The sequence below is a fragment of the Oryzias melastigma genome, linkage group LG18 (genome assembly GCF_002922805.2).
Source record: "Oryzias melastigma strain HK-1 linkage group LG18, ASM292280v2, whole genome shotgun sequence".
NCBI lineage: Eukaryota > Metazoa > Chordata > Actinopteri > Beloniformes > Adrianichthyidae > Oryzias > Oryzias melastigma.
This window is the reverse complement of record NC_050529.1, coordinates 8,763,817-8,785,486: the sequence shown is the minus strand read 5'-3', so window position 1 is coordinate 8,785,486 and position 21,670 is coordinate 8,763,817. Positions and strand designations below refer to the sequence as shown.

Here is a 21,670-nt window from a genome sequence, read left to right as displayed (position 1 = left end):
GGAGGTGGCTTGGTCATCTGGTCCAGATGCCTCCTGGATGCCTCCCTGGAGAGGTGTTTGGGGCATGTCCCACTGGGCAGAGACCCAGAGGGAAGACCCAGGACACGCTGGAGAGACTACGTCTCTCGGCTGGCCTGGGAACGCCTTGGAGTCCTCCTCAGAGGAGCTGGAAGAAGTAACCTGCTCGAACCAGAACCGGTCCAGTACCCAAACCCGGTACCGAACCGAAACCGGTATCGGACGCGAACTGGATACAAACCAGTAGTGGGTTAAGGTTAGGGTCAAGGAACAGTGTGCATCCAGTACTGCATCTGGTACTGCTTCCGGTACTGCTTCCCGATTTTACAAACAGCCAGCACATCAAAAAAACAACGAGTTGGAGAAACACAAAACATCAACAAGTGACATGGAGGGGTCCTTAACCAAATGTCAATATTTGACAACTTGGGGACAACAATGTGTTGTCTTTTCTCAGACTGCTGCACCCGCGACCCAGTCCCGGATGAGCGGATGAAGATGAATGGATGGATGGGTGGTCCTCTTTTCATTTCTTATTTTTCATTTTTCGCTCCTTGTGTTAAAGTTGGACAGTGAGCCGTCAAATTCAGTCACAGAGACACAGAAACACAGTGGAAGTGGCTGTCATAGAAAACACAGCTCCCAGAGTGGGATAGAAGCCCCCGGTACCAGAAAATCTCAGAATGATCACATAAATCCAAACACGAAGGCCTCTTCACAATAAAAGAACCTGATCTCTCAACATCGTTTCGTCCATGTTTTCCATACACTGTAGGTGAGATATACACAGGCACTGCTCCATGTAGCGATCAGGCTAAATTTTCATGCGTATCGTATTTGGTGTTAATACAGTATTACTATGTAGTCCCAAGGAGGCCCAAGTCCGAATCTCCCTGTGTCGGACGTCAACTTATTGGTGCAATTGACACTAAAATGAGAATAAATGTCACAGTTTTGAACTAAAGACTTCAAAATGTTCAATTTTTAATCAAAATGAAAGTATTTTTCATTCAAATTCCATGTTTTTTATTTCTCTTATAAGGGAAATGGCCAATGCACTCCATGCATCTGCTCATTTTTTGGCCCTTTTGGCAAATTTTAGGACCCTACAAGTCATAAAGTTGGCCCATCCTAGCTTTAGATTCCCAGCTTTTGTCTTGATTTGATGTATTTCAACTCTTTTGGTAAATCTGATTTAAACCTGCTGTTCATTTCTTAGTGAAGATGTTGAGTTAAAATAACTCAGATCACGTGAAACACTTTGTCTCCCAAATAAAACTTAGAGTTTTTTTTCCCTAGCTGGATCTGACTTGTGTGAAACTCATGAATGTCACAGTTTTCAGAGCAAATTCAGGAAGTAGCATGAAACACCAGCAAAGTGTAGGATTTGACTCCCACCTCCGCTCCCTCACACATCACAGCGATGGAGAAATCACTCTGCAAACTTTGTCACACATGTACAGGTTTGTGCTCATATATATATATACCAAAAAAAAAAACTTTTTTCTCTTCACACTTTCAGCTGAAACGCTTTTTAACAGGCCTGTTAACATCACCCGGGGTTACCATGGCAGCCACATAATGAGTGACAACGGGAGCGCGCTATTTCAGGCTGGATATGCTCGGGATTAATGCGGGTCTATTTGAGGTCAAGATTAACTTCTGACTCTGAAATTCCTAATCGGCACAGTGAGGCTACATCACCTTCTTCTCTCCAGTGAGGAGAAAAAAGGCGCCCTTCGGTAAAAACCTTTCTTTTGCCGCAGTTTTGCCTCCAATTTGATTTCTTAGTGAACAAAAAAAAAAAGGGAATCAGTCATTTACAGGCAAAACTGAAATGCCACGCTGTCCTTTCATAGTCATTGATTTATTTACTGTTTTTGGTGCAGGTGGGAGTTTGTTTTCACTGCCAAACATGAAATATAGAAGAAGGTTAAAAGAAAAGAGAAGGAAGGGAAAAAAGAGGGGCAGGTATTGACATCTGAAGTTCAACTCAACACTGTCAAGTAGGTCAATGCGACAGGCTTGACTGGTTTCTTCCCTCTCCTTGTTTTTGTTTTTCAGTTTGGGCTTCTGGTGCCACAGTAGATTCACCTGTTTGATCAAGCTTACACAAAGGAGGGCGGAGCCTCAGTCTTGTGTGGAAAAAAATCTCCTGAGGTGTCCTTTTTGTCATAGATTATTAATACACTTTACGATGTGCAAGAAGTTGACCCTTACAGTACGGTCTGTTGGCCATTGCCAAATTTTTAACAAAAATTGTTTAATTCATAAAAAATATAGTCAAAAACTGCCTGTGAGCTGCCCCCTACAGGTTAAAATGAGGTATTACAGTTGAATTTCCTGACGTCTCACAAAACAATATATTAAGGCTGACTTGAAAAAATTTATTTAAATTTATTTAAGCTTAATAGATCAAAAATCAATCCATAAAAGTGGAGAAAAATATAACCTATAAAGCTAAAGTCTGCTAGCTTGATGCTATCGTATAATGGAATTTCCTGTAGGACGGCTAATGCTAACGCTCGGTTGACCTAAACATACATTTTTGACTAAATAAACATCTTTATAAACTCATAGATATGAATTTTCCAGACTCTTTTAAGTAAATAATTTTAAAGTAACCATTTGTCGCACAAATTAAAGTTTTTCCTCATTCTTTCTTCTACTTCTAGAATAAGGTGCAATGCTATAGCGTGATCGCCATCTAGTGGCCAAACTGAAACGCCCTGTAAATTATTAATGTATTTCTAAAGAAATATGTCTTAATGTGTAAACCTTAAATTGAATTGAGGGAGTTGAAGGAAAAAAATTGGAATTGAATTGAACAAGGCTCTAGTGAATCAAATCGATATTGGAAATGATACCCTGTCCTAAGTATCGCTAACCGAAATATCACGATATGTCGCCAAATCGATTTTCCTCCACACCCCTATCATTAAATATTCTTGGGTAAATTTGAGATTACGTCTCCAGGCAAATAATGGGAAAACCTGCACAGGGCCTCCTTAAAACTTTAAGATCGTAGACAACTAAAAAAAAACAACCCTGTGGCCTAGTGGGGCCACAGGAAAACGTCCTGTGATTCCCTGATTGGTTTATGCAGCGCGTCAACCTTTGCAACATACAGATTTTTGAAGTCTCGACACCCAAATTGTTCTGCTCAGAACACTGACTGATGTGCTGCGCCCAAAGCTCAAATCACAACTTAAAACGTCTCTGTACATTGACTTAACAGTAAAGTGAAGCGCTTTTATTGTGAACACAAGCTTTGGTTTTTGCATTTTGTTTGTTTTCATTTTTCTGTAAATAAATCCCAGCTTATTTTCAGCCTGGGGTTGTGAGAGTTTTTGAGTTGTTTTTCTTACCTTTATGTCACAGCGTTTTCCAAGCCTTGAGTCAAGGGGGCTCGTCCGGTTTTGTGCAGGTGATCCGATCTGATAGTTTGTAGTTGTAGTTCACTTTCGGCTTATCCCTTTCGGGGTCGCCACAGCGTAACAGCACCCACTGTTTGAGTTTTTTTACGCCGGATGCCCTTCCTGGCACAACCCTGTACTTGAGGGGCACAGGGACCCAGTTAGGCGGCAGCGTCAAGGGTCTCGCCGGGGCTTCTGCGTTGCCAGCCCTTCACCTAGCCCACTGAGCCACCCAGCCGCTATCCGATCTGATAGTTTAACTTCCCAAAATCTTTCAATTGCTTGAACAACACTAACGGGGGGTTAAGAAAATGTCTCACCTACTTCACCATTACATGTTGTTTAAGTGTTTTCTATGACCTGTCGCCCGCAGCATACCCATAGAAAAAAGCTGGCTCATAAACGTAATAATATTTGCCCACTTTTCACCCATATCCACCCATAAGGGCAGTTGTGACCAAGCCTTCAGGCAAGTGTAGGGATCACCCAATCACACACAAAGAAAGAAAATGTAATGAAGTTCATCTGAAGTTCATCAAATGCCACTGGACATCTGATGGTCTTTAAGCTTGGGTGCTTTATTTTTATTATTTTTTTTTTCTTCTTTTCTCCCAAGTACAGATAATCTCCATGGGTACCAGCTGAGCCATTCTGGCTGAAGTCATCTCCCTCCACAATTGTACGTTTTGCAAAATGCACGGCATAATGACTTGCACCCTCCACTTCACAAACCCTCTTCCTGCACACTCAGCTGCTCCAAAAAGACCGGCATCTGACTCATAATAGACCTCATTAGACTTGTATTGAATAAGCCCTGAGCCGGCGTAACCCAGTCTCACTGTTAGCCTCTTTTTTTGTGTGTATAATCTCTATAAGAGAATTAAAGATTAATTGCAAAAATTTCTCCACTTTTAAGCATTGATTAATTACAGTGAGAATCACTAGTGGATTCAGAAGATTAATGTCATGAGATTTGCCCCGTTTTTAGATAGCTATTGATTTTGATTTGCTCCAAAAAGGGGGGAAAAAAGGTGTTTTCTTCCCAGGAGGGCAGAGGCTGCATGAAGCAGGCAGCCTTTGAATGACTTTCTGTAAAGCTTGGCTTTAAATACGAGCATTAGGTATTAACATTCACTTAATTGGACTGCAAGTGGTTTTACTAAAGAGGTTACCAATGGCAACAAAGAATGAGCAGCTGCATTTCTGGAAAAAAAATGGTTCTGCTCAAATCGGATATTAGCTAAAGAAGGGATTAAATGTAACCTTAGTTAAAAAGAAAGAAATCTTTAGGGATTTTTAATGTCTTCCTGCCTATTTGAAGATTTCAGATTCTGTTGTCTCCTCTAGCCGCCGTGTGATGCTCTGGCAACAATGAGGAAAATTGCCTTTTTTTTTCTTTCTCTGGTTGTCACACTTTCGCTGCTCAATCTCAGTCTCAGTCACAACAAATCAAAGCTACCGAAGCGTTCTTGTCTGTTGGGGAAATAAGGTAAGCGAGCATCAGAGAGGTCGCCTCCTGAACGGCGAGGATTAGGCTCTTTGTGATCTGCCTAAACGCACCACATTAGCCACATTCTCCCCGAATCACATGAAAGCCACTTTGAAACATAGCATGCCTGTGTCACGGGGAATCTGGCAGCACCGGTTATCTCTGATTCAATTATGAATCCATCTTCTGTGAGATCTTACTGTAAAAAAAAAATCCTAAATTTGAAGGCTTTGAAATGGAAATGGTGGCAGTCACAGTATGTGATCTACGGTGGAAGGGTTGTATCCAACGGATTTGCTCTGCTGGTTTCTGTTGAGTGTCAATCCATTTTTTTTTCTTCCGAGTGCGCACTCAGGCAGGTATGTATATATATAACTTTGCATGAGAACTTGGGGTTGATAAAAGTGAGGGAAAATTGCCTAAAGGTTAGCAGGAACCAAACGGGCTGGTCGGTTGAGGTTCTGGTGATCTGTGGTTCTCCTCTTTGTCCACTTGCAACACAAAGCCATATTTCTCTACATCATAAAGCTATGTTCACACAGTTCAAATGGTGTCTGGTTTCAATGTTTAGTCAATGTACATACTTGTTGAGAAGACCTGTGTAGTGTCAAACATGGCGGTCTATCAACATCAAGTGTTGCACCAAGCGTTCAAAGGTTGAAACTTTTGTAACAACTTTTTTTGTCTCATGGACCAATCAGAAACTCAGCTTAAACTCATGACAAGTCCTAAACCAACATGAGACTTTATGGCATTCTTTAGTATTTGTATCGAGACAATAACAAAACTGTACTTTAATTTTATTTTTATTTTTTCCCTCCCTGGACTAATGGGGGACAGCAAGTCATCGATTGTGGTCACAGAGAGATAGAAGTACTGCTGACAGCGTCCGTCATTCCAACACATTCTCATTCCAATGTTGCCACTTTTGACGTTTGGTTAAGAACCCCTCTGCGTCAAAAATGGATGTTTTGGGTGTCCCCAACTCGTTTTTTGACGTTCCAATTAAATACACAATAAGTCAAGGCTCCCAAACCTCTGGACCACACCAGTACCCTAACCTTAACCCAGCACTGGATGCAGATCAGTATTGGTTCCGGACGTGGTACCAGCTCTGGATGTGATACCAAACAAGGACCAGGGTATGGTTAGGAAAGGCTTACCGGACGTAAATCGTACCGGTTCTGGATGCTGTGACAGTTCTGGACCAGGTACTGGACATGGACCGGGCTAGGGTTATGGCTTAGGTAGCGATATCGGACATGAATCGTTACTGGTTGCGGACATGGTACCAGTTCTGGACACGGTATCGGACGTGGACCAGGCTAGGATTAGGGTAGCAATACCGGACGCTGTACCAGTTCTGGACGTGGACCTCACCAGTACCCCAACCCAAACCTTAACCCGGTAAGGTACTAGAAGTTGATCAGTACTGGTTATGGACGTAGTACCAGTGCTGGATGAGGTACCAGACACGGACCAGGCTAGGGTTAGGGTAGCAGTACCAGAAGTGGATCGGTACCAGTTTCAGATGCTGAAAAAGTTCTGGATGCGGTACCGGACAGGGACCAGGCTAGGGCTAGGGTGGCATTATTGGATGTTAAATGGTACCGTTTTCTGACGTGGTACCTGTTCTGGATGCAATACGGGAAACTGACTGGGAAAGGGTTAGGGTAGTGATACTGGAAGCAGATCAGCATTGGTTCTGTACGCTGTACCAGTTGTGGACGCAGCACATGACCAAGCTAGGGTTAGGGTACCGATCTGCGTCCGGTACCGGATGGACATGGACAGAGCAAGGGTTAGGGAGCGAGTACCGGCCGCGCCCTGAGGTTTGGTCTGCGTATGGTACTGCGTCCGACAAAACGACTGAACCCCCGATTTAATAGAAACAGCCAGCACATATAAAAAGTGAGTTGGGGATTCCTAAAACGTCAAAAAGTGACGCTTTTAACCAAACATCGATATGGACCTGAGAATGTGTTGGTCACACAGATGAATCTCCTACAGTAGATGGTGAACCTCACCATGCTAGAGGAGTTTCTGAATGATTTCATGAACCCAGACATAGAAGCATGATTATTACAGAGGTTGTTCAGAGATCTTGAAAATAAATAAACCTGATCTCTCAACATCATCCATGTCTTCCATGATGTATAACAGGGGTAGGGAACCGTGGTCCTCGAGAGAAACCTTCCTGCATGTTTTCCAATATACCCTGTTCTGGCATGTTCTTATTGGGTGAACAGACCTGAACCAGGTAATTGTCAAGAGTCCCTAATCAAGATTGATTACCTGGATCAGGTGTGTCCCGCAAATAAGAACATGCCAGAGCAGGGTATATTGGAAAACATGCAAGAAGGTGGCTCTCAAGGACCAGGGTTCCCTACCCCTGATGCGTAGCAACAAGGTTAAAAGCTTTTGATGGTAGGTCCTCCCACAACCGCCAAGGTCACCAAATGTATGAACTTTTTTTTGGGAAAAGAGTCAAGTAGCAAATTTGACATAACTGAACAGAGATGTGGCGGACACAAATTGGAATCATTTTTGGACTGAGCCATTGGCTATAAATTATTATTTGACCGATCAAGTGTAACGTCACCCATAGAAAACGACTCCCCATAAATAAATTCAATTCAGTTTCCATAATTTCGTAGTAAGGATATCAACATGTCATTGGTTCTATGGGAACTCTTTATTTCTACTATATTTGGGTATTTTTATATATATATTTAATTTAACCTGGACCTGTTACCTCCTCCCTGTACTCTATTCTATTTTATAATTTTCCTTTTTTTTTTTTTTTTTTTTTTTGTACTTTTTCCAAGATACTTATATACATGTACAAGCACCTCCTGACCATTTTGGGAAAGTCAAATGGCTATTCCCATTGTAACCATCTCATTGAATTCTTGGCCTGGGCTGATTCTGCATATGACAATATGCATCCATCCATCCTTGTATAGAACGACTGAGTAATAGCTGTTTATATCTTGGCTTCTAGGAACCAGCAGGTAATTCCTGTTTGGAACCTGAAGAGGGAGGGGCCAATCAGTACAATGTAGCCACAAAAATTCTTTTCCTACAGAAAGCGACTCATCTTTAACTTTCAAGTGAAGCCTTTCAAAGCCCACCATCCTAAACCTGTAGATCTCCATCAACATCGCTAAGATGGACTATTGGTTACAGGTCACGTCGGCTATGTTGAAGGAATGTTTCTTTCTGTGATTGAACTGCCCCCCCCCACCTTGTCGCCACGCTAATTGAGCTCCCTGTAATCACACGCAGGCCCATATGATCAGCTGCCGTGGAAACGCCGCCTGACATGATTCTGTTGTCTGGATGTTCCATTTTGCAGCTGTAATTGAAATAGATTTTTGTCCTTTCTTTTCTTCCCAACGTTTTCTGACTGACAACCTAAATATCTGCGACTCGGCAAATGACAAATGTTGAGACGTGGCTTTTTCCCCGGCACGGCAGCCAGTCGATGGATCAATCTCTGGTTTTGACTGAAAAATCCGGATGAAAAATCCAAGGTGCCGGCGGAAGCAGCTTTAATGATTTTCACCGTAGCCTGACCTTTTAATAAGAGTCACTCCAACCTGACAACAAACTTTGAATCTAATCAGGAGGAATCTGTTAAAAAGTCATCTTTTTTCTCCGAATGCACACTTTGTGACTAAAGTCTTCTTTCACTCATTAAATATTAAATCTCTGTGCATTTTCTACCATGGGTTGATTTAAAGTATGAGTGTTGTACTGATCAGGAAGTACTTTTAACTTCATTGTACCTCTGAAAAATACTCAGAAAGATAACTCCCAAGCTTGTTAGTAACTTGAAAAAAAAACAGACTGATACCACTAAAACAAATTTTATAGTCACTATGCTAACTCCCAACCTTATTAGTAACACAATTCAACACCGCTACACTACATGCGCTACAAGCCTTAGCGGGTTTTAGCTTATTCACAATACCTGTAACTCCCAACTTTGTTTACAACATGTAAAATAATTAGACTGTTAATACTAAAAAAGGTTAGTGACTTTGTTAACTCTCAACCTAATTACACAAAAAACAACCACAGTCAGAGACTGCTACACGTTAGCCGCATCACATGCTTTAGCTGTGTTAGCCATGTTAGCTTATGGACATTACCTGAAACTCTTGAACATGTGTACAAGTAAAAAATCAGATTGATATCGCTAAAACAAACGGTACTGTGACTATGCTAACTCTCAACCTTGTTGGCAACACAAAAAAATCAAACACTGTCACACGTAAGCTAGGCTAGAAGCCTTAGCCGTGTTAGCTTATTCACAATACCTGTAACTCCTGACTTTGCTTACAACTTGTAAAAAATCTGACTGTTAATGGTAAAAAAAAGTTACAGTGATTATGCTAACTCTCAACACAAAAAAAACACAGTCGGAGACCGTTACGTTAGCCGCGTCAGATGCTTTAGCTGTGTTAGCCATGTTAGCTTATTCACATTACCTGTAACTCCTGAACTTGAGTACAACACGCAAAAAATCCAACTGATATCGCTAAAACAAATATCACTGTGACTATGCTAACTCTCAACCTTGTTATAACATGGAAAAAAAAAGTTACACATTAGTCGCGTCAGCAGAGTTAGCTGTTAGCTTACATGTATAATCCTTAGCTCTTGAACTTATGTACAACATGTAAAAATCTGACTGATATCTCTAAACAAACGGTACTGTAATTATGCTAACTCCCAAAATGTTAGTAAAATGAAAAAACAACATAGTTTGACAATGCTACAAGTTAGCCGCGTCACAAGTGTTAGCCGTGTTAGCTTATTTCCAATAAGCTAACTCAAAACCTTGTTTACAACACAAAAAACAGACTGATACCGCTAACTTACAACTTCCCTTGACACCGCTACACATTAGCCACATTAGCTCATTATATTGAATTAATATATATAAAAGGCGCCAGTTTTATAAAGAGAAGTCGATTAAAAAAATAAAAAATAAATAAGGCTATCAGGTAAGCGAGTTTAGAAAAGGGGATTGATGGACGTTGGAACTTCTTAGTTTAATGAAAAGGAAGTCAAAGTAAATTAGATTATACATTATTAATAGTATTTAAAAATAATAACTCTGTTTTAAATATTCAAATTTGGTGTTTATTTTACCATTGTAGTGATTGGATTTGAGAAACTCAAAGATAACAGTGCTGCCTCATTTTTATTTTTCATTATTTTCCAACTCAAGGCTTTGGGTTAATCAAGGAAGTCTTCTTTGTCCTCCAAAAAAAATGTGTTTCCAGTCACACAAACACACAAATAATGGATGAGGCTGAGAACCTGCCTAATTTATCTTCATAGCAGAGCGCGGCTGTCTGATTTGTCCAAATATTTCTTTTGGGTGGAAGCAATTACCATGGGTGCAGCTCTGAGGTGACACCACATGGCTGAATCCCACCGTCCACAAAGACGTTCAAAAAAATGAGATTCAACACCTTTTTTTAGCTCAAACTCATTAGGTGAAAGAAGCCATTATCTCAGCAAACTGCCGGCTAAATAATTAATCATCTCATCACTTGTTTGTTTGACCTGGATGTATAACAGTCGTTCTTCGCTTCGAATAAAAAGAAAAAAACTCCCTTTAATTTGAGAAGAAAAGATCTGGCTGACTTGATTTGACTAATGCATAATAAATTACAATTTTATTGCGGGATAGGAGGTCGGCAACACCTTGAGATTTTACAGCAGGCCTTTCGGATTTCTAAAAGAAGATATATCAGTCGATTAAAGTAGAAAAAAGGGATTATCTTTTGGAAAGTCGGAGCTGTCAAAGTATTTTTTAAGCTAATGATAAAAGAAGCTAGCATTAAAAGTTTGTAAATGGTAGGACGAATACATTTACAGCTTCCTTTTTTAGTATTAATATATTTTTTGATACAATCTCCTAATGTTTTATCTAAAGTTATAAAGTTACAAGGGAAAGAATTGTGGAAAAAAGTAAATTTACCGCATTTTTATTCCTTGTATTTGATTTTCTTTCTCTGCGGTTCATTTGCAGGTTTTGCTGCACATTAGAAGCTCCTTCCACCGTTTGTTTGTGAACTGCTGACATTTGGAGACTGCCGGTCCGGCGAAACTGTCAAAAACAGGACAGCAGCGGCGTCCGAAGTTTAAAATAGACTCCGCCTGACAACAACCGCGGCTAATCATCCGCGTCCCGAAAAGGCAATGAGGTTTTCATGCTTTTAAGCCATAATAAAGTCAAATTAAAACAGCCTCCGCGCTCCCGTGTGTCTCATTATTTCCCTGGATGGATTTCTCTTATTGTAATTGATTGCAGGGTAAAATGATACAGGGGCTGCGCTGTGTTTGGCCGGTAAACATGAGTTCAGAAAACACCGGCTGTAAATTGACCCGAGCTTTGTTAGCCAGGATGGCTGCTGAGAAGAAATCTCCTCTAAATGGATTGTTTTTATTCTCGGGAGTATTGACAAAGATTTGCTCAATGAGCTTAAAGGAATCGGAAAATGAGCTAATAATTAACTTTGCGGCTGTTGGAGTGCGAGTGGTGTTTTTTGGGATTTAAATAAAGTAGACGCTGTCGAAGCCATGAATATGGTGGAGCTTTTTAAAGTTTCTTAAGTGTTTTTTTTAGTGAGAGTGAGCTGAAGAAAGGATGCAAAAGGAAAGCTATTTGAATAATTGATGTTAATCAACGTTTCTTATGTAGGCAGAAGTAGACTAAATGAGAAGTTACCTTTGGAACCCCTAAATGACCTCCTTAAAAACCAAGAATTCCTGAATCACAACTGCGCTGAAGGTGGTTCAAATAAAGGGACATTTTTATCTATGGGCATGCTGCGGGTGACAGGTCGTAGTGAACACAAGGGTGAAGTAAGGGTGAACCACAGGTGTGTTTTACAGAGTTTTTTTCACTTAAATCCTGTGTAAAGGAGGGGCAATTAGTGCTAGTAAGATAGACTGTGAGAATTTAGAAAATTAGAAATGTCAGTTAGAAGCTACCGTGCTAACGACTAGATTGTAGTCGAAGGACATTGTGCAACAGCATCCCCTCTACAACACAAGTGTGTGCAGCTTATATTAGCCATACAGTTACTGATACACTAACCACATCCATGACAATCGTACAGTATTTTCTAAACTATAATACTTATACTTTATTGGTCAACAGCGCTTTGTCAAAATGTCCAGTTTTTTGTTTTATGAGTTGCGAACATAGTTGGGCGTTATTGTGAATAACGTCGCTAACACTAGCGGTGTCAGAGTGTCTTTTTATTGCATGTTCCTAGCGAAGTGAGGAGTTAGCGTAGTTACAGTGACGTTTGTTTTAGCGATATCAGTCGGTTTTTATGAGTTGCAAACAAAGTTGGATGTTTTTGTAAATACACTAACATGTAGCGGTGTTGGAGTGTGTTTTTGTACTTGTTAGTAACAACGTTGGGAGTTAGCTTAGTCACATCAATGTTTATTTTAGCGGAATTCATTTGTTTTTTTTACGTGTTGTAAACATGGTTGGGTGTTATTTTGAAGATGCTAACGCGGCTATCGTGTCGCGATGTCGGAGTGATTTTTTTTTACTTGTTACTAGCAAGGTTGCAATTAGCTTAGTTACGTTAACGTTTGCTTTAGCGGTAGCAGTCTCTTTTTATAAGTTAAAACAAAGTTGGGAATTATTGTAAATACACTAACATGGCTCGGACTGTCTTTGTTTGAATTTTACTAACAAGGTTGGGAGCTAGCTTAGTCCCAGCTATTTATTATTTTAGTGGTATCAGTCAGTTTTTTGCGTGTTGCAAACAGTGTTGGGTGTTATTTTGAAGACACAGATGTAGCTAACATGTAGCGGTGTCTGAGTGAGTTTTTTTACGTGTTAGCTAGGTTAGAATTAGCTTAGTTACATTAACGTTTGTTTTAGGGGTAGCAGTCTCCTTTTACAAGTTAAAACAAAGTTGGGTGTTATTGTAAATACATTAACATGGCTAAGGTTTAGCGTGTCAAACGGTCTTTGTTTACATGTTACTAACAAGGTTGGGAGCTAGCTTAGTCCCAGCAATGTTTATTTTAGCGGTATCAGCCTGTTTTTTTTACGTCTTGGGTGTTATTTTGAAGACGCAAATGTAGCTAACATGTAGCGGTGTCTGAAATAGTTTTTTTACGTGTTGCTAGCAAGGTTGTGATTAGCGTGTTCACAGTAATGTTTGGCTTAGTTGCATCACCAGCATTTTTGTGAATATGATAACCCAGATAAAGTATGGTGGTGTCAGAATTTGTATTATTTTTTACGTAGCCACAGTAACATTTGTTTTAAGCAGTATTAGTCTCTTTTTACGTGTTGCAAATACGGTTGGGATTTACAGATATTGTGAATATACTATTACGGCTAACACTTTTAACGCGACTAACATGTAGCACAGCTGTGTCCAAAGTCCGGCCCGCGGGCCAAATGCGGCCCTCTACTGGCTCCTGTCATAAAATCAATTTTATATGATTTTCTAAGAACTACAATTTCTTGATTGTGATTGGCTAAATGTGACTACAGGTTTATTTATTTATATTTTTGATTAAAAAAAACAGTGTTTTGTATTTCTGAATTAAATAACTATTTGTGTTTTTCTTGTATATGTGATTTACACTTAGACGTTTACAGTGAGCATTCAGTGATACATCTTATACGAACCCAGATTTAATGCTTACACAACTTTATTTCAGAATTTTTAGTTATTCTTCATCTTTAAATATAAAATGATCAATTTCCAAACGATTGGGATGACTTAAAAAGGACGTCATCCAAACGTCACCACCAAATCCAAGTCCCTGATTGGTCAAAGTGGTTTAACTGGTAACATGAGTCCAATGGCTGCACGTTTTTGTACGTTGAGGGCAAAATTGGTTGTAAAAGCTTGCGTGAACGTGAGAGTTTTGAACGGGAAAACCCAAAACGCCCTTTTTTTTTTTTTTAAATTGACTTTTTCTTGGAGGTGGTGATTTGAGGCTGATGTGAACGTAGTTTTACTAAGCACTGATATAAGTTTTAAAGGAGTAAATGCTGAAATACTAAACAAATAAGACTTGTAAGAATTCAAAAACCTGTCTTAGGATGTATTTAAGGTCAAAAGATAAAAGCAGAAGTCTGTATTGAAATGTTATTTTCTGGGAAATTCCCTTTCTAATCTCCCAAACTCTGTAAAGACCTGCCAGGCTGAGCGATGCCACATAAAATAAATAAATAAAAAAAACTCTTGACTTCTTATTTTACCCGCAGACGACCAAATCGATCGATGTCTGCCTCTGCACCTGCTCACCTCACTCCCCCTTACATCCCAAAAGCAAAACGACCCCTGTGCTGTCCATCCTGCTCTCCAATCAGGCTTTTTTTGAAACCAGGCTATTTCAGGAGGAGAATGAGGCACTCAGTGGTCAAGCGCTCCTCAGTATCTTCAAGAGACAAGCGAGGGAAAGAGAAAGAAAAAAGCATTGAAATTTCCCAGGATCTTGACACATCTAATTGAGATTTCATGCCCTATTTTCCCGGAGATCCCAATCTTCACTCATCTCTACAGAAAGTAGTATTTCCCTGAGGATTGAGATGAAAGAAAATGTGTTCAGCTGTTATTGGCTTGGAGGTTTTCTCTTTTTTTAAACACAGTTTATCTAAAAAATCATGAAAATATTTATATATTTTTGTCCAAAATCGTATTTTTCTTTGGGTTCTCTCAGTTATTTTGAAAAGATCAAAGAGGAATTCCACCTGAGGATGTGTTTTATATTAAATTAAACTCTCCGAATCCCCTATAGGTTTGGGCGGATCAATACCTAAATAAATAAACAGCATAGTTGAGGGTTCGGCGCCGCACATGCCTCCATCTGCGGCTGCTGTCTCACCAGGCTGTTCCTGGTCCCCGTGCCCCCGCGGTGACATCATTTTGTCTTGCGTTACACGCTCTTAACAGCCTCAGTGGGAGCTCCGGCTTCCCAGCAGAATCCATATTGGACGGTGGACAATCGGTGACATCACGCGCGATCATCGTCCCATAATGCAGTGTGCGGTACAATGAGAGTGAGCTCAGACTTCCTTGTTTTTCCTTTTGCCCCCCTGTTGGTTAAAAGCAGGTTGTGAGATAAGATATGAGCATCCCAGCAGCTCCAGACTGTCTGATCTCATGTATTCTTAGCAGAAAACAAACCAGAACTCTGTTTACTCATCTACTCTGAATGTTAAAGTTGGTCGTTTTTGGCAAAACTTTTAAACTCCTTTCTGTTTTCATCATGTTCTTGTGGTATTTTTTCTAATTTTAGAGGACATATACGCAAAAAATTAAGTATTTTATTCAAAACGTTGTGAATCAGGAGCAGACGATAAAAGTAGAAAGTACTCTGCTCCTAGCTCTCAGCAGTGGCGATAGGAAGGGGGGCGGGGTTGCTCAACCCAAACAGTCCCGCCCACAACTGTGAGGTGAATTTCTAAATTTCTGCAGAAATTACAAACTATGTCCTAGAAAACGACAGGTTTTTGAATTTTAGCTACAAACTGTATAATCATAACTAAAAGACCAATGGGAACACTTTTAAAATAGATTAAAAGTTGATCAAAGTGGAACTTTAAAGTATTTTCTATGTTTCAAATTGAAGTAAAAGTATGATGTATTTTTAGGAAAGAAACAGCTACGAGTGGGCTGCACGGTGGCGCAAGTGGTTAGCGCTCTTGCCTCACAGCGAGAAGGCCCCGGTTCGAATCCCGGCTGGGGCCTTTCTGTGTGGAGTTTGCATGTTCTCCCCGTGCATGCGTGGGTTTTCACCGGGGACTCCGGCTTCCTCCCACCGTCCAAAAACATGCTTCATAGGTTAATTGGTGACTCTAAATTGTCCCTAGGTGTGAATGTGAGAGTGGATGTGTGTGTGATTGAGGCCCTGCGACAGACTGGCGACCTGTCCAGGGTGTACCCCGCCTTCGCCCTTCAGTAGCCGGGATAGGCTCCGGCATCCCGCGACCCCGAAAGGGAAGAAGCGGTCAAGAAGATGGATGGAAACAGCTACGAGATTTTCATCTAGTCTTCTCTTGAAATGAAAAAATCTGCACAGTTAGTGTCCGCAACAGAAAAGAAACTGAAGTTTTCAATTTTTTTAATGTTTTATTGTCAACATGTTCAATTTGAGAAATAAATTGAGACTTTTTTCTGTGTATTTATACATATACAGCATTCTCTCGCTGTATCTCGCTTCACCTTTCACTGTTTTGCTGATTTTTTACAATGCAATTTTGCAGGTTTTCTTATTTTTTACTTTATAGTGCGATCCGTTCTGCGTCCTGATTGGCTGTAGACCACTGTCCATCAATCTCCTGCATGGCCTCCTCCTGTACAGAATGTGTTCAGTTCTATTCTATAATACTGGATATACTTTTCAATGAAGGTTTGAACTTTGAGAGTTTAAACAAGAGAGAAAAGAGTGAAAATCTTCATGCCTGTCTGATAATCGTGTATATTTCACCTATCTGTTTTTTTAAAAGCATACATCTGTGATACATAAGGAGAACTGATGTATTGTCATTACTTAAAAAACAAGGCAGTGAGTTTATGAAACAGGAGTCATGAAGCTGTGGTGTAATTCCTATAAGGAACATCTACCTCACTTGTAGGTATGTTGGGTGTTTTTAGCTGATATTTAACTGATATTTTCAAAATATAATGATAAACGTGAATCCACCGTTTAAATAACTTAATTAGCACCATCCTTGTAACATTAGACAGCTGCTTTCTGAATATTATCATGGTCTGTGGTAATAAGTGTCCTGATTTTTGTCTGTTATTTTGATGTCTTTTATTTTGAAATTGAAGGTTCTTCTTCCATTTTTCACCCTTGATTCTTTTTTTTTTTTTTTTTACAAAAAATAAAAAAAATGCTGATATTTGTTTAGTATTTCAGAATTTTACTGCTTTGCTGATTTCTTATCATTTTTTGGCTTTACCATTAGCAGCACTGTGGGATATAATTCATATTACAAACCCTATAATCTCCATATCATACGCATGTATATGTTCTGCATGGACATACTGACATCCGTCTATAGTGTGTAGAGTTTTGTTGTTGGGCAGTGTGATGTCCCGAGGCAAGAAGCTGTTTCTCTGGTTGTTCTGCAGCACGCGCTAAACTGTAATCATTTATATCCCGTTTCAAACATTGTGTATTCGGCCTTGTTCCTTTCACACGTTTTTTTCTTTTTTCTTGAGGTTTGTTTTTACGCTGATGATGAAGGTGAAAAAGCAACACCAGAGTCCCTTTAGGGTTTGGTTATGACGCCGAATGTAATTTAGGACTCCACTAATTCCTGAATATACATTTTTTTAACATACATATTTAGCGTTTAGCCTTGGGTTTTTCGCTGAGTTTCAATCAAACAGCATCAGTATTGAGGCTCCAGTCAAAAACGAATAAGGTTTTGGGTTTATTCTTCCTAATTTATCGTATTTTTTTTTTTTTGTTTAATCCATAAGAATCTCAGGAAAATGTGAATACTGAAGGTTTTATTTCTTTAAAGTTCTACAATCATCTTTTGATTGATCAAAATATATTTTTTAAACATTTATGTTGTTTTTAGCCAAATATGTAAAAAAGGATATAGTTTCTCCACAGCGACAGTTCATTATTTACTTATTTAAACATTTAAACACGAGGAACTTGACATGCAACACCTCATTGTCAAGACATTTACAAAAATAGATGAGAAACAGTTAAAAAAATAAAAATAAAACATGAAAATAATTATAATGGTTTGAAGCAAAAAAAAACAATAAATAAATCAAATTAAAAATAAAAGTCATCATTTGGAAAAAAATATTAATAATTATGGAGGAAAGTATTATTAATTTACATTAAAAAGCCCTTTTAAAGTTTTTCAAAACTTGATTGTAACTGTAATGGAAATAAGTTCATATTAGTCAAACTTTTTGAGAAAAAAAACTTAAAGTTAGTAAAATAATGCTACAAATGCAAGAAAAGAGGCTACAATAAAAGCTGATTTGGCTTTAGTAGTTGTATTGTTATTTAAAAGGAAATGTTGATGACAAAGTTTTAATAGATTTGCTATAAATATCAACAAAATGTATTAAATACAAAAAAATGCTCTAAAAGACATTACAATTTAAACTTTCCATGATAAAAAAAACAATACTAAAATTAGTTCCCTTAATTATTAAAAGTTTGGATTATGGAAGAGAAAAATAAATCCGGATATCGTTCATTAAAATCTTTGCAGGTCAACGTGCAGCGATGCTGCGATGCTGCAGAGGTCAAGAGAGGTCACCCCTGACATCTGAAAGCAGCCGTTGGGTCCCGGTGGATCAGACACTGATCATCGACAAGCCCGGTTTTGATGAGAGGATCAAAGAGGTTCCGAGAACTGAAGCTGGAATGTGACGGATGTCGGGACAGCCGCTCGGTGTCAGACTTGGGTTTTTATCTGTTTTATTGAGGATTTGAAGAAATAAATACACTTGAATACAACAAATTGAGTTTGTTTTTTTTGGCTGTTATTGAAACTAGAAATCTAACTTTTTTCTAAAATTTAATGTCATTTTTCATGTCATTTAATGTAATTTGCTTCAAGTTAGCCTTAATGTCTTTATGTTTGAGGGTGAACTTCATCCTCTTAAGTATCTCCAGCTGATTTAAACTTTATGTATACACCAAATATAATTTATGAACCATTAAAATGTGGCATAATTTTTTTCTTAATCCATAGCTGTCAAAGTGGACGCCAACTTCAGCTAAATTCGACTTTTGAGATGTAACTGATAAAAAAGTAACTGAAACTGATATTTTCTAAATATAATATTATAAATATAATATGTTTTTTGTAAAATAAGCTTTTAGATATTTATGTTTTTATTTAAAAAGAAAAAGGAAATAAAGTTAATTGAAATTAAAAATGCCAGTAAAATAAAAATATAACACCTTTCCTGTATGTTCTAGTGCACTGAATATTTTATTGTATGCTCAGTATAGTAAATTATATACTATATTCTAATCTGAAAATAGTATTTTAAGGGGTGTTTCCTGTGTTTTGTATTCGTAGGAGCCACAGTCAGACGAGGCAATTGCATGTTGAAAATGTCATCCATCACGGGACCTCTTCCGCGCAGCATCAGCACCAAACCGCACGGACATTTATGAGTCACCCAGGCAGAATGAGGCACTCTTTATTGTTTAAATGCTTCAAGGGCTCAACATTACAAAGATGGATTAGGCTTACAGCCCTAACATTGACCTGCCTTCCCTCATGGGAGGTGGGTTTAGATATTAAATGCATTTTAATATTTCCCAACCCGGAAATTTCAATGGCTTTCTGATCCCTAGACTGGAATTCAGCCGTTTTTGTCTCCATTACAGTCGTATTGCTTTACAGTAAGAAGTCCCCTGATGTCCCGGTTTAATGTCACGTTTTAGTACAAGAACTATAAACTCCATGCTGCTTTGCAAGGTCATAGATACAGAGATTATAAATGCCCTGAAGTTGAATCATTTTTATTAAAAGAAATTGATGTTTGGAATTAACAGTTTCTTTTCGTTTTTTGACTATTTCACACATTTTTTTTGTTGCAATTTTGAAGCTCTTTCTCAGTTGTGGTCACATGATGAACAAATTTAAAGCCCAAAGTGGGGCACCCTCATCAACCCTCACTGGCTGCCACATTCCCCTCACCTTCCACCTCTGCCCCTCCCCCTCTGATCAGAGCTGCATGTGACATATGCTTAAAAAAAAGTTTTTTTTTCAAAATGCCGGCTTCATCCTAGTTTTATCTCCATAGCAACCATTTCATTTTTTGCTCACCTGGTGGTGAGAAATAGGTCTATACCATTTTTAGCGGAATCTCCAAAATTATTTTGTTAGATTTGCTTGGCAACTGTTATTTTTCAAAATGGCGGCTTAATGTTATGCTTATCTCCATAGCAACCTTTAAATTTTTTGGTCACCTGGTGGTGACAAATAGGTCTATACAATTTTTAGCGGAATCTGCTAATTTATTTTTTTTCGATTTCCTTGGCAACTGTTATTTTTCAAAATGGCGGATTAATGTTAGTTTTATCTCCATAGCAACCATTTAATTTTTTGGTCGCCTATTGGTGACGGTGAGGTGTATACAATTTTTAACAGGATCAGCAACTGTAATTTTTTTGATTTCCTTGGCAACGAAGGTTTTTCATCAACCACGCCCACATTTCTAAAATATTCATATAAAATGTGATATTGTTTAAATCAGCTTGAGCCAGGGATTCGTACATCAAATTTTTGCAATATTCCAGGAAAAATTGTGCAAGCAACAGAGGAACGCTACTTTTACAAGCTCGCCCCTGCAAATGTCAATCGAAATCTTTAACTTCTAATTCCAACATTTTTTCCCCAAATGGCCTCCAAATGATGCTCGAAGAGTTGGGAGGTAAAAGATCAAATCCTTAAAAGGACTTTATATTTCTTTAACTTACTAAAGGTGACTGCTATGTTGAAAATTCACAATTCTCTTATAAAGGTCAAAGGTTAACGAAAGGTTTTTTACTGCTGTGATGTCATCATTTTTTTGGTGGGGGTTGTTCACCGTGTCAAAAATTCATTTTGGTGAGTTTTTGCCCCAAAGACAGAGACCTGTTATTTCCGCTCTGTTCCTTTAAGGCCACGCCCCTTCCTGTGCTCACACAGACAGGAAGTGCTTTGCCAAACTCCCAGGATTCTTTGCTTCAAACAAAACAAAATGACATCAGGATGTTGGAATCTCGAGAGCAGGTAAAGGACATGTCAAACATTTCAAAGAAAATGAGTCAAAGCAGTGCATTGTGGTTAAAACAGAAACTACTGCTTGACTTTGACAGCTCCCAATCACTTCCAATTTGTTTCATATGTGTAATATTTGTAGGCCTTAACTCATTTTACAAGATCTTCAGCTCAGGAGTGGCGGTAATTACAAGTCCAGGTTTCCTGTTTCTAGTGGAACAGCGGCATGGTCGGATTCCCACGACTCCTGGGGTGAGGCCTTCTGGTCCTGCTGGGGCCTGACAGGACGATGGTGCCCCAAAAGAAGCTGCAGGAGTTTGGTAAGACCTTGTAACAATTGCCGCCTCGGCTCTCATGAAGGAAACTCTCCTGAGCGGCATAATCTTTATCAAATCAGCGCTCAGCGATTATTGGCTGTTTATTTAGTCCCAAGGCAAAATTATTATGGTGATGATGTCTCTAGATGTTAGCCTGCTTGTGCAGATGATTTCTATACATTGCTGCCTATATTTTATATTTCTCAAATCAATTTCTACAAGATAATTAAAATAGAGATGTTATGATTACCTCACCATTATTGGTCTTTGGTTTTTCAAAATAAAAGTTTGTGTTTTATGAGGTTAGCTTCCCTTTCCCTTCTGTCTTGGACTATATTGTTTTTCCCAATTATTTTTTTATCGCGCCTTTTAAGTAAAATTGACCCCCCAGTAGATACTCAAAAGCTCCTAAAAGCCGGAGAAAATGAGTTTTAGCCATAGAGAATGACCCCGCCCAAGAAAATGATGACATCACAACGAAAGAAACCGGGAAAAATTTAATCTGTTGTGTTGTTTTTTAAAATCCACTAACAAAGTTGTGTATATCCAACCAAAAGTTTGAAAGTATTATGGGACGCAAACAGGACCTACAGCTTGGTGGCCATTTTGTAGTAAATCGTGAAATTATGCGATTTTTTTTTTTTTCTTCACA

The 21,670-nt window shown here is 38.9% G+C and overlaps 1 protein-coding gene and 1 long non-coding RNA gene across 8 annotated transcripts in view; both read left to right on the top strand.

Annotated features, from left to right (window-relative positions):
• Positions 1-480: 480 nt before the first annotated feature.
• LOC112156157 lies at positions 481-11,201 on the top strand. 2 transcript variants are annotated; one of them, XR_002920921.2, is made up of 5 exons: positions 481-1,760; positions 1,908-1,989; positions 2,083-2,178; positions 4,056-4,113; positions 10,976-11,201. It is a non-coding gene; the product is annotated as an uncharacterized LOC112156157 (long non-coding RNA). The 2 variants fall into 2 exon arrangements; XR_002920922.2 differs by lacking the exon at positions 4,056-4,113.
• Positions 11,202-20,611: 9,410 nt separating this feature from the next.
• elavl2 (ELAV like neuron-specific RNA binding protein 2) overlaps positions 20,612-21,670 on the top strand; it is a 39,833-nt gene continuing 38,774 nt past the window's right edge. For 2 of the 6 annotated variants that reach the window (XM_036216590.1, XM_024287846.2), the window contains exons 1-2: positions 20,614-20,713; positions 20,916-21,021. The gene's annotated coding sequence lies outside the window, so the exon portion shown is untranslated. Of the gene's footprint in view, positions 20,714-20,857; positions 21,022-21,670 lie in introns of those variants that run through there. The other 4 variants (XM_024287848.2, XM_036216586.1, XM_036216589.1 and 1 more) reach the window with 4 other exon arrangements.